We start from the raw sequence: 12621 nt of genomic DNA on the forward strand, positions 1-12621 counted from the left end.
AGAGATTGACTTCTAATGAGGTGTTTGTAAATCCTCCACGGTCCTTTCATATTGTGTGAAGGTTCTGACGGGTCAGCCTTTCCATGCTGTCGGCCTCATATGCAGCTCAGATGTTTGCAGTGAGCCATCGAAAGGAAATTCCACAGAGCACATAATTCTGTCAAATCTGGCGGACCGCAAATGTGGCATCCCGTAGTTGGGAATCAGATGTAAATCTTTAAAACGCAGGGTGGAGCTTCAAATGATTCGGAGAACCTTCCTTTGGGGAGGATGTACCTCAACAGACACGAACCAAACCTCATGCACATGCTGCTTTGTCCAGAACATTCTGTTTGTTTCACAATTCAAACATTTCTAGAACAAGCTAATTGTTGTTTATTGGTTTTTTTTTTTTTTTACTTGTTTTCGAAGTAAAAGCTTGATACCAGCCCTGAACAGTGGGTTTCTTCATCAGGATGTACTATGAACCGAGCTACTGCTGTGCAGAACAATGACTATGTTTACATGGACATCAGTAATCTAATTATTTACCTTATTCTAAATAAGCCAATATTATGATTATGGTGTTTACATGAGTTGCTTTTAGAATATTCCTAGTACATAGTTCGATTAATGGCACACGTCATTACGTCCCCACGTGACGCCATCCGACGTCCCCTCCGGAATTTCACGTATAAACATTTAAAATCGGAGTAATGTTGTCCATGTAAACGTACTCACTGTTAGTCAGGTGCAGTTAACTCCTTTAAATGACCTCCGTTGGCAATTTAGCTAATTGGTAGCAATGCAAATAAGCTTGCAAAAGCAATAAATGGTTACCATTTTGTATAATGAGATGTTAGTCTTCTTTTCTATGCATGTGTTTTATCATAAATCATTGTAAAAATGCACAAAAACATTGTGTCTTCCGATATCACTTGTTAATGATGGCCACTTTTGAAACCTTTGTGAACCATTTGTTTCAAACCTTTGATTCCGAGCGCGTATCAAACTGACAAAGTTGTGTGATTTTGGTAAATGAGGCTTTGTTCCATCATAACTGTTTCGAAATTGTAATATTTCACCGCTAGGGGTCAATCTCTGTGAAGTCATGAATCTCTGTCTATATGGTTTTTACCTGAACGGTTTATACATTTATAGACATTTTTAATGATACATTTGTACAATAAAAAGAAAGAGTTGTGGTTAATGGTCTCTTATTGGCCTGATTATTCAAGATCTTCATAAAACAAACAAAACAAGCCCTACAACTTCATATTCAATAGTATTAGATGATTCATTAGTAGATAACACATTTACAATAAAACATTTGCAATTAGTTTGTAAAAGGTGTTTCACGCATGCTTGAGCTGTGTTTTCTTACATTTAAACTGTTCTGAACTTTTATAGTAGTCCTAGTGTGCAATCAAATCCCAAATGCAAAGCATGCTGGGTAATCAGCAGTGCAACAAAATAATTAGCATGAATTGTGGGTAATATTTTGATATTTTTACCACACAGCACTGATAGTCCTGCAAACGGCAACCTTTAACAAACATCAGACTAAGATGACGTTACAATAACCAGCCAATTTTAATAATCTTAAACAACATGTGTAACAGTTACACAAAGGCTTGTAAAGTTTCCAGAAGACATTAACATTGTGGTCTTAATATACACGGCAGACTTTAGATCAAGATTTATGGGGAAAAGTGATGCTTAAAGTTGTTAACTTGAACTTTCCTTCTTTGTAGAGCAACTAGTGTGCCTTTGTATGACTAACTTTCCATAAATGGGCAAATCATGCTTTGAATCAGTGTTGTGCTTTTGATCATTTAAATTAAAACCTCTCATCGTTGTAATAAAAGACCAGTTTTGGGAGTTAAAGGATCACGGTGAGCTGCAAACAGGACTACCACTGACCTGTGGTGAAATTCTTACAACGTTTTCTTCCTTTCGTCTTTACTTTCCCCGTCTGGCAATTTCATGCCAAATGTTTGCGCCAGCCACTGGAAAATTTACAATAAAGAAATTGATTCCATGTTGAGTCAGACTTCTTATTCATAGCCACAAGCCTGTGTGTATATTTTTCTCAATGTGGTTTTGAGTTATTTAGCTGATGCTGCTTATCTAAAGCATACACTTAGAACAGTGTTAGTTGAGAAATATACTTTGCATTAAACAGTTTAAGTGTGCAAGCCTGTTGATCCAATAAATGCAGCCTTGGTGCATAAAAAAAAAATGACCCCAACATCTGAATGGCAATGTACGTTTTCTTACTCTACAAAAGTAAGAAAACAAATCTAACTAGAGTAACTTTGTTACTCTAACAAATCTCACTACTCAATTGGATGATAGTTTCCTTCAACTGTCTGTGCCATTAAACATTTTAACACATCATTGCATTGCTAGAAGCATTTGCATTCACTTTTTTGCATGCAAGAGTATCTTTCAGGCCTCAAACGTCTTGCTCAAAGGCTCAATGATGCAAGTTGAATTCAGCAACACTCCTGTTCTGAACTCAAACCCCTTCTTGGTTTTGAACCCACGACCTTTGGGCTTCCAGCCCTGGGCCCATATTCACAAAACATCTTAAGGCTAAAAGTAGCTCATAACTTGCCAGTTTAGGAGAAAATCTTAAAAATAATGGGCGTGGCAGTCCTAAATTTAAGACTCCTACATTTTTGCTCTAAGAGTGTTTCACAAAGTGTTTCAGCGCTAAAATTAGCTCCTAAATCTGTGAAAGGTTAGGAGTAGTGAAGAGGACTCCTAAGTCACTAAGACCAAACCACCCTAAAATGGCTGTTGCGGCAATCTGCCTCTGAATGTAAACATTTTAGAAACATTTGATGATAATGACCTTTTAAAAAGGTATCGCCTTTGGTTTTGGAGGTTATCCCAACTCTAAATTTTCCTTTGATTATATCCTTGCTTTCATTAACCAGTTGGGTAAGAAGTAACAGCTCTTCTTGCATCCAGTTTGGTTTTCTTTTACGTTTGCATGTATTACTATCAGCCATGATTATTCTACTCTGTTAATTAAAAGGCTGTTTATATGCATATTCACTAATTGTTTATGAGAAGCATACATGTAAGAGGCTGACAATAAGCTGAACATATACTTGTTTAATTAGTGACACAGTCTGCATTTTAAAATCTTTATTTGAATGTGGCAACATTTTTATTTTTAAACCCTTATATATGGCAACATCGTGCTCTACAATATTTCTATGAATCAATCTCTGACAGAGACCCCTCCCCTATCAGCCAATCACTGTATGCATAGTTAGCAAGCACATCATCCATAGCAACGAGGTCAACCCCGCCCTTACTCTTAGCTTATAGGGTTAGTTCACCCAAAAATGAAAATTCTGTCCTTAATTACTCGCCCTCGTGTTGTTCCAAACCCGTAAGACCTTCGTTCATCTTTGGAACACAATTTAAGATATTTTTGAAGAAATATGAGGGCTCTCTGACCCTCCCATAGACAACAAGGTAACTACCACGAACAAGGTCCAGAAAAGTACCAAGATGATTGACAAAGTAGTCCGTGTGACATCAGTGGTTCTACTGTAAAGTTACGAAGCTACGAGAATACTTTTTTGCGTAGAGAGAATTCTCTACTGCGTCACTTGTGGACGTGAGTTCATGACAGTATCATGACGCGAGCGTGTGGCGGCGCTGACCCAGATCAGGCGTAATGACGCTGGATCTGGGTCAGCGAAAATGTGGAATAAAGTCGTTATTTTTGTTTTCTTTGCACAAAAAAGTATTCTCGTATCTTCGTAACTTTACAGTTGAACCACTGATGTCACGCATTTCATTTTTGGGTGAACTAAACCTTTAAGACTTCTCTCTATTCCTTAGTAAATGTTTGTCTCAGCAGCTTTGTGAATAGGTTTAAAGAGAAAACTCTTAGCTAAAAACTTTTACTGCTATTTAGGAGAACTCTTAGTAGTAAGATCAAATGTTTTGTGAATATGGGCCCAGATTGGTAGAGTGCTCACCCAATCAATCACTGACAGATCTGAGCATTTGGAGCTCAGACTGTTTCAGTTTCAGTTAGTGCTCTCAGAATAAACTTTCAAATATTTGTAGAGTACAAAACAATAGTTTAAAGGCTGTTTTTCTTGCAGTCATTTCTAGTCTAAGCATGCATGTCAAAATTCTCTTTTCCCCAGGGAGCGATTAAAGATTTATTGTTAAATCCCCTTAAAATAATAACATAGCTGTATATTTGCTTTTCTTAAGATTTGTGAAATCCAGCTTTACTTCCAAAGTCATTCCATGCCAAACATATCAGTTATCCAAGCGGAAGACAATATAGCAAAGCAGTTTTAAGAGTGAGTGCTGATCACAAACAAATGCGGTGATATTTTTCTGAATTTTTCAAAGAAAATTTGGTCTGTGTTCGACTACAGTTCTTCACTTTAGGCAGGGGTCAATCTCCATTCCTGGAGGGCAGGAGCCCTGCAGAGTTTAGGTTCAATCCTAATTAAACACACCTGATCCAACTAATCAAGTCCTTCAGGCTTATTTGAAAACTACATGGTATGTGTGCTGGAGCAGGGTTGGAACAAAACTCTGCAGGGCTCCGGCTCTACGGGAATTGAGTTTGACACCCCTGACTTAAGGGAATGGTTAATGAAAGACCAAAGATCAAGAGAAAGTCTAATGGGCCAGCCCAGAAGGAAAGTTTATTGCTCAGAGGTTTCTCTTGCACAGCTTGATGGAGTCATGTTGCGTTATACTTAAATGTCTCAGACATTCATCCTACAATTCCTTAGGAGATGAATTAATCAATAGTCGACACAAAGTTTTAAAGTGGATATTTTAGCATTTCTGACCATAGTTTGAGATATTGTTGAGACTTAGGCAAACTCTTCATTTCATCTCATTGGTGTCTAGGAGAAAGAAATGTGAAAGTAAAGAGATCTGATTTGTGATGTCACATCAGTCAAGACTTTTAGCTGCCATAAACTTTATTTTGGTTCATCTAGGTAGGTGCGTTTTTCTACGATTTTAAGATGTTCCTCTACAGCAAACATTCTGGATAACAATGGTGTTTGCTTTTAAGTGGCTGGACTTTCCACAACCATATGTGCCTGTATTTGTTTAACTGGTCATTGAAATGGTCAGAAGCATAACAGACATACAGTGCTGGGCTGATTACTTCAATTTGTAATCAGTAACAGACTATAATTTATTGCATTACTGACTACAATTTTCAAGATTACTAATTTTAGGCTACGTTTTCTGACTACTTTTTAGATTACTTTTGACATGCCTTGTTTATAGATTTAAATGGCATTATTTTTATATTTTTAAAAAAAAGAGAGAAATAAAATGTATGGTCATCAGCCAACATCAGAGAACAAGCAAATGTGTTGTTAAACTATTGAAATATTCACTTTTAAATCTCAGAGGGACAGAGGGTCAACGTGGTTTGACAATTTAAAAAGAATTGGGGAGAATCAATAAATTAGAAATACTTTACTGCCATTGTGTGCATAATCTGAATTCATGTAACCCATAAAGTAACTGTAATATGATTATGAGCATTTTAAAAATCGAATATAATTACAATTCCTTAATTTTTGGAATCTGACTACATAATCCTGATTACATGTCATCAGTTACTAACCAGCACTGGAGACATCAACCAAATGCAATAAAATAAAGCATAATACAGCTAACAACCTTACGATTCTCCATCTCCTGAAGATTCTTCAGCGTTCGTAGTCATTTTCAAATGTCTCTTGGTGAGACAGAGTGGCACTTCCTGGGAACCACGGTTTTCTGTTTTTGATTATGTCCTTGTAGTTTCCAGTTGTCTAAATCTACAAGTTGACACTTCTGCTGAGTCAGGACTGAACTCTACATGGGCCAGTGAAGAGCAATTAGCTCTGATACATGCTTCATTTTACACTGAACTACACCCAGTAACATCTCTAAACTCCAGATATGCCCAGAAACAAATCAATAGGCACACTGGAAAAGCTGCTGCAATATTGCAAAATCATGATAAATATGTTGGATTTCTGCTTAAGACTCGTCTCCTAATAATTTTTTTACATCAACCACCCAAAGCTGAGAAAACACACAACAAATATTAGAGCCAACTTGCGTTAACATGAAAAAAAAAATTTATAATAATAATTCTGTCAGAAATGACAATGTAATTATTTTTTCACTCTCATAACATTCTAAATATGTTCCTAGAAACATTCAAATTGAATTTTTGAAACTTGCCTTGGCATTGCTATTTAGTTGCTATTGTATCACAAGGGTGTTGTTAGGCACTTGCTCGTGGTATTATGGCGATAGGGTATTGCTGGGGTGTTGTTAGGCATTTGCTTGTGGTATTATGGTTGGTAGGGTGTTGCTATGGTGTTGTTAGGCATTGTTAGGGCATTTTGTGTGGTTGTCATGGTGTTATGAAAGATTGCTAGTGCATTGCTAGGTTGTTCTGGCAGGTTTTAACATGTTTATTAAAAACTGAATTTTCAAACGTTGCCTTAGCATTGCAAGTTATTTGCTAGGGTGCTCAGTATGGTTGCTATGGCTTTGCTAGGGTGCTGTTAGGCATTAACTTCTATTATGATTGGTAGGGTGTTGCTATGTGGTTGCTAGGGTGTTATGCATTTGCTGTGGTTTGTCAGGGTGTTATGGCAGATTGCATGCGTGTTGTTAATGTGTTCTGGCTTGTTATAAATATAAACTAGAAATTAAGAAATGCTTCATTGGCATGTTCTCCCCCTAGTTTTTCTCTCCTCTTGTGATATGACATTGCAGGCCAAATAACGGCCTCACGGGTCAACTTTAGTATCTCTTATATAGAGCATGAGTTGTATGGCTTTCATGCTTCTTTCATTATGCTTTTTGTCCTTTTTGGAGCTTGACAGCAGTGGCCACTTCTACCTGTTGAATGTCCAAGGGCTGTAAAGATTCTCACCAAATTCTCCTTTTGTGATTCCTGGAAAATAATAGCTCATAGATTTGGATCAACACGGGGCGAGTAAATCCTTTAACGTTTCCTCAGCAACATGTCTGTTGCACAATATTCCTCACCCATGACAGATGCGCATCTGAAAGCAGCCAAAACCGAACCTCAAACAGAAGTCTTACATAATATCAGCAACTATCTCAAATGGCTCAGACACTGCACCGGTCAAGAGAAAGTCACTAGAGGGATCATTGTTCATTCATCACAAACATTCTTTTGTTCCCATCTCGGCTGTTCGTGTATGATACAGCATATTTCCAGTCAAACGGAGGCCGCTGCATGCACGTGATTTCGTTGAACATGCATCAACATTTTACTTACGAAATGTGACGTATTCAGTGTTGAGTAATAATTGATTACATGTAATCTGGATTATGTAATCAGATTTCAAAAATTAAGTACTTGTAATTAGATTAGATTATATTTTAAAAAACACTCCTAAACTAGTTACATTTTTATTGATTACATCATTGTATATTATTCACACAACAGCAATAAAGTATTCACAATTTATTGATTCTCCCTAATTCTTTTTCATCTTTAAATGTTCCTTTCTAAAATAGCCAACTGCTTATATGCATACAGAAAGTCTTTCAGTTTTGTGGGCATTCACACAAAAACTAGTCACTAGTTTTAGAGGCATTGCCTTGCTGGCACCACTGCCAGGCTCAACGGCGCAAAGGACAACAGTGTTTGATATTGCTGTGATGTTGCTAGATAGGCTGAAAAGTTGATATCCTCACTATGTTTATCTGACTTTATCTCTTATATTTTTTCCTCCCCTCTTTTTACAAGTGGACAGCTTCATGGCACCTGTGAAACTATCTGAATAAAAATTGATCACAAAAAAAAAAAACAGGTAGCTATAATATACAAATATTTTTTCAATTTTAAAAAGTGTTTTCTCAACATTTCAATATTGCATGAACTACTGATGAAGACCTTAATTTAAATTTACCAGGCAGGTCCTTAATGAACCCCAGCTTGGGAAACCTTGACATAATGTTATGTTTAATGCACTTCGTTCTGTTAACAACAAATATATTTTCCTTCTCTTTGTATTTTTATATAAATATGGTACAAGATTGTTATTTAAATCAATGTGATAAACAAGTTAGGTCAAAAGGAAATCCATGGAGAAACTGACTGTATGTCTGAGAACTCATAAACTCCCCGTGTCTAGCATGTTCAGGATCAGTTAGTGGCGCACTCAGCGTGGATCATAATGCATGCTCTCTTTAAGAGCAGGAAACAAACCCCGGAGGGTTTTGCCCTCTCTTGCCCTTCCGGGGAGAGCCACATTTTTTCCAGTTCCTAAAATTTGTAATGTAATCGATTACGTTACTAATTACAATTTCTGTAGTTAAGTGGCAGAGAAAGTTACACTATAAATAAAAAAGATTTTTAAAAGATTACAAAGACAAACACTTTACATGCTTTAAAGAATCTTGCACAACAAGACCAAAATATGCATTACAAAAAAATAAAAAGGTTGGTTGCATGTTGAAGTTTTTACGCTAATGTGCCAATAACAACCTTAGTACCCAGCGGGCGATAGAGTCATTCAAAATGTCTGTAAATGTTAGACATCATATCTATTCCATTAGGGAATCATCAGGTTTTACTCACTAGTTGGCAGTGGGAATCGGCCATGACATTCAGAGAGAACCCTAGAACAATAATGAACTAAACATGCGGTGTCCTGCTGACATCATTACAAGTCTACAACATTAACACACACTCTTTCAAAAAGTGTGAATGCATGTTCATTTTATGATGTTACTCAGCAAAAATTAATTCTACAGTGGCTATTGCCCATACAGGTCATGTCTACATCTCATACCCTTTGTAGCTTATATTTAAGAATTAGAAATTTGAACAATCCATTGTTAAAATGATGTGGCTTGTTAAAGAAAGATGAAAATTCGGGTCCATAAAGTTTGAAAAATCGCAGACTTACACTGAATATGAATCTGAGCCATATTTAGAGAACAGCAAGTCATAGAGACTCGAATATCACATCCATAATGCCCTAGCAACCACCCTGAACAACTTAGCAACCACATAATGTTCTAAAACAATCAAAGAACACTTTAGAAAAATCTAGTTTAATTATATCATTTTACTTTTTATTGAGAAGTGTAAAAAGAAAACTAAATGATGGAAACAACAGGATGAAGAAATGTTAACTCTGAAGAAACGAAGGCCCGTTCACAACAAAGACCATAACTATAATGATAACAATGACTAAAGTTTTAATAACCATTTTAATTCGATGAGAATAAAGAACTTGACACCACAACTCTAATGATAAGGACACATGGGAACGTAATTGTTGGAATCACTTTCAGAACTTTTTTTTTTCCAAGCTCATGCTCGATAACAACACTGAGAGCCAATCAGAATCTCCATCTCGCTTGAACTAGCTCGTGCATTTAAAGTCGGCATGAAATAGAAGTTGTGATAGTCTTTTCTTCCATATTTTGATGTATATCCGAGTGCAACGGCTTCTGGAATGAGAAAAAATATAGGGCAGGTCTGGAATTCGCCTGTTGCCGAGAGTTTGATTGTCAAAACGATATGACCAGGAACAAACAGATTCGAAATCAGTGAAGCAAATTATCAAATAGGCATTATCTTTATAAATAAACCGCAGATTTGAGTTTTAAACAACTACTTTCTCGCCTGAAAAACTATTTAGACCACATTTCATGACATAACAGTAGTATTTTGAAAATTACGCAGGTTTTCTCCTCCGCTATTAAAGCACTGCACTGTGGGATACCTGGCTGCCTCAAGTTCGCACAAGTCACATTTTGATGCATCCTTGATAAAAGGGGCGGAGCAAGAACACATCCCGGGATTTGAACTGTACTTGGCTAGATTTGAACTTTGAACAGTACTTGTGCAACGACTGATGTAATTTCACTTGTCCACAAGAACACAAGTACAGACAAGAATGCATATTGAGAAACGACTAAAGTCACAGCTTTCAAATTTAGTCATTTTTTTAAGAAAGTCAAATAAATATAATTTTGTGGCTCTATAATGACAGTTTGCTGTAGTTCCTCAGTTCTAGCGGTTCAAATGTGAATCAATCTCTTCCTGCTAGATACAGCATGAAATAAACATGAATGAACATCAGAAAGATTTCAATACACCATACTCAAGACCGGAAGCTGCTGCTGACTTTATTTCAGTATACTGACGTACTGTATTTCCAACTGAAACGGAATATTGAATAGAGGGCGGGGTTTCATTTTTGCGATCCTCCACTCATCTCTCACTAGCAGCAAACTAACGGTTGGAGGGGCGTGGTTAAGCATATTCTGCCCAAGCCGTCACACTGACGTCATCAGAGAAGGAATGCCATTCCAAAGATTACCAAGGCAAACTATTTTTTTTCAGTGGATTAACTTGCACGGATACATTGTTCACCTCAAGACTAGCAACGGGCACTAACAAAATAAATTTTGTAAATTTTGATTTCATGCAGACTTTAATCTATTAGCTCTCCAGTCGGTAGTTTTTTTTCTCTGACTAAATGGCGGAATCGGCATTATGATTGGTCAGATCGCATGGCAATCAAACTCCTGGTCCCCTTTTTCAAGTCTTATGTCATGAAGAGATGTCGCTGAGAGTAGGGCTGGGCGATATAGCTAAAAAAAATTATCAACGATATAATGTTTCATATCGTTCGGTATCGATAATTATTGACATTTTTATAACCTTTTTTTAAAACAAAGAGCAATAGAATTTTTTTTTTTTTATTTAACCACTGTATTTTTAAATTAAACCAAATTGAGACAAACAACAAATATTTTTTTTGTTTTAACATTCAAACACACAATAAAAATTAAACAAATATCTAATTTCTAATGTTTTATATGCAGATTAAATAGGTTTTAAGGAAACTTTTGGCTTGTCTGCCGAGGCCACAGGAGGGCGCAATCAGCAAATTAATGCAGCACATTTAAATAGTCAACGCAAGGAAATAAATGTCTATAAAAAAAACCTGCATTAAGTCTAAATTAACTACTCATATCAAATATAATTTCGTAAATTGCATAAACAATTATGAAAAAAACCTGCATTACGTCTAAATTAACTCATAAATCAAACATAATTTCACAATAATTATGAACAAAACAGCATTATGTATTTATGCATTGCTTAATACAAAGAGACGAATCGCCCATCACACAGATTGCATTTAAAAACATGAGACACAGTGAAAAGGAATAAACCTCCACAAATTCACGACGTGTTTTCTAAAAGTTTAAATTGTTTTAACTTTGCATGACTACATCTCTTGTGTGAGATGCGAGTGCAGCAGTCATTATTTTGTCCGTCTAAAAAAAATACACTGAATATGCGTTCTGTGTGAATGGCTTGGTTTTCACCTAATCAAGATGTTCTCTGCATTGAGCTTCTATATTTCTCTAATATTTTGAATGCATAACACAGCAGCGGCGCATCTCTTGGGCTAGATGAACAAAACACTAAAATGCAACAACGTCACTTACATCATTATCACCGCATCTCGCGCACAACTGATGACGCTCCCTGATGCACTCGCGAGTGCAGCAGTCATTATTTTGTCCGTCTAAAAAAAATACACTGAATATGCGTTCTGTGTGAATGGCTTGGTTTTCACCTAATCAAGATGTTCTCTGCATTGAGCTTCTATATTTCTCTAATATTTTGAATGCATAACACAGCAGCGGCGCATCTCTTGGGCTAGATGAACAAAACACTAAAATGCAACAACGTCACTTACATCATTATCACCGCATCTCGCGCACAACTGATGACGCTCCCTGATGCACTCCTAACATTCAAATGCAAATGTTTATTTTAAATTAGACTAATATTCATTTATTTATTCACAATCTCCTCATCACAGGCAGGCACAGCACTCAATTCATTATGTGTTCGGTGTTTGTGTGTGCTGTCTGCGTCACTCATAGCACGTGCCTATATCGTGCACTATATTTAAATTTTTTATATCGTTGTCGAAGAAGGTATACCGTCGATAAATATCGATACCGTTTTATCGCCCAGGCCTAGCTGAGAGGGGGAGGGGTGGTTAATGTTTTTGATTAGAGATTACAAGTGCAAAGGAATTAAAAATAATAATAATAATAATGATGTGCACGGATAAATCATTTATATTAAATATTTAAACACTGTGTTAAAAATAGAATAGTCCTTTTGATTTCATTGTGACTTGGTGTGGTGGACGCTAATACAGTTATCGTTAAACCGTTCTAATGCCTCAGTTTTAAAAATCGTTCTAATTCTATAAGAACAGTTAACTGGTTTTTGGCATATTGATAACCATTTGTATAACCACAGTTTTACTACAAATTATACTATGGCTAAACTCTGGTTAGTGTAGCAAAGCCATGGTTAATTTGTGGTTACCATGGTTTAACTATAGTAACCATGTTTTTTTTTTTATTATTATTTGTAGTAAAGCATGGTTCATTTTCGTAAGGGAAGTTCACGCCACAACTAGGCTAGCAATTACGACACAGACTAATGATATTGTTGGAATCACTTTGAGAACTATTTTTTTTTCCAGGTATGAACGATTAATAACATTGACAGCCAAACAGAATCCACTAGACTTT

General features: G+C 36.3%; 1 long non-coding RNA gene across 1 annotated transcript; it reads right to left on the reverse strand.

Moving 5' to 3' along the window:
* Positions 1 to 4729: 4729 nt before the first annotated feature.
* Positions 4730 to 5843, reverse strand: LOC107559098 (uncharacterized). The gene is made up of 3 exons (XR_001605556.1): positions 5680 to 5843; positions 4827 to 4883; positions 4730 to 4761 (listed from the first exon to the last, which is right to left on the reverse strand). It is a non-coding gene; the product is annotated as an uncharacterized lncRNA (long non-coding RNA).
* Between the last annotated feature and the right edge of the window lie 6778 nt (positions 5844 to 12621).

This window comes from Sinocyclocheilus grahami, unplaced genomic scaffold, assembly GCF_001515645.1.
Source record: "Sinocyclocheilus grahami isolate Dianchi unplaced genomic scaffold, SAMN03320097.WGS_v1.1 scaffold674.1, whole genome shotgun sequence".
Taxonomy (NCBI): Eukaryota; Metazoa; Chordata; class Actinopteri; order Cypriniformes; family Cyprinidae; genus Sinocyclocheilus; species Sinocyclocheilus grahami.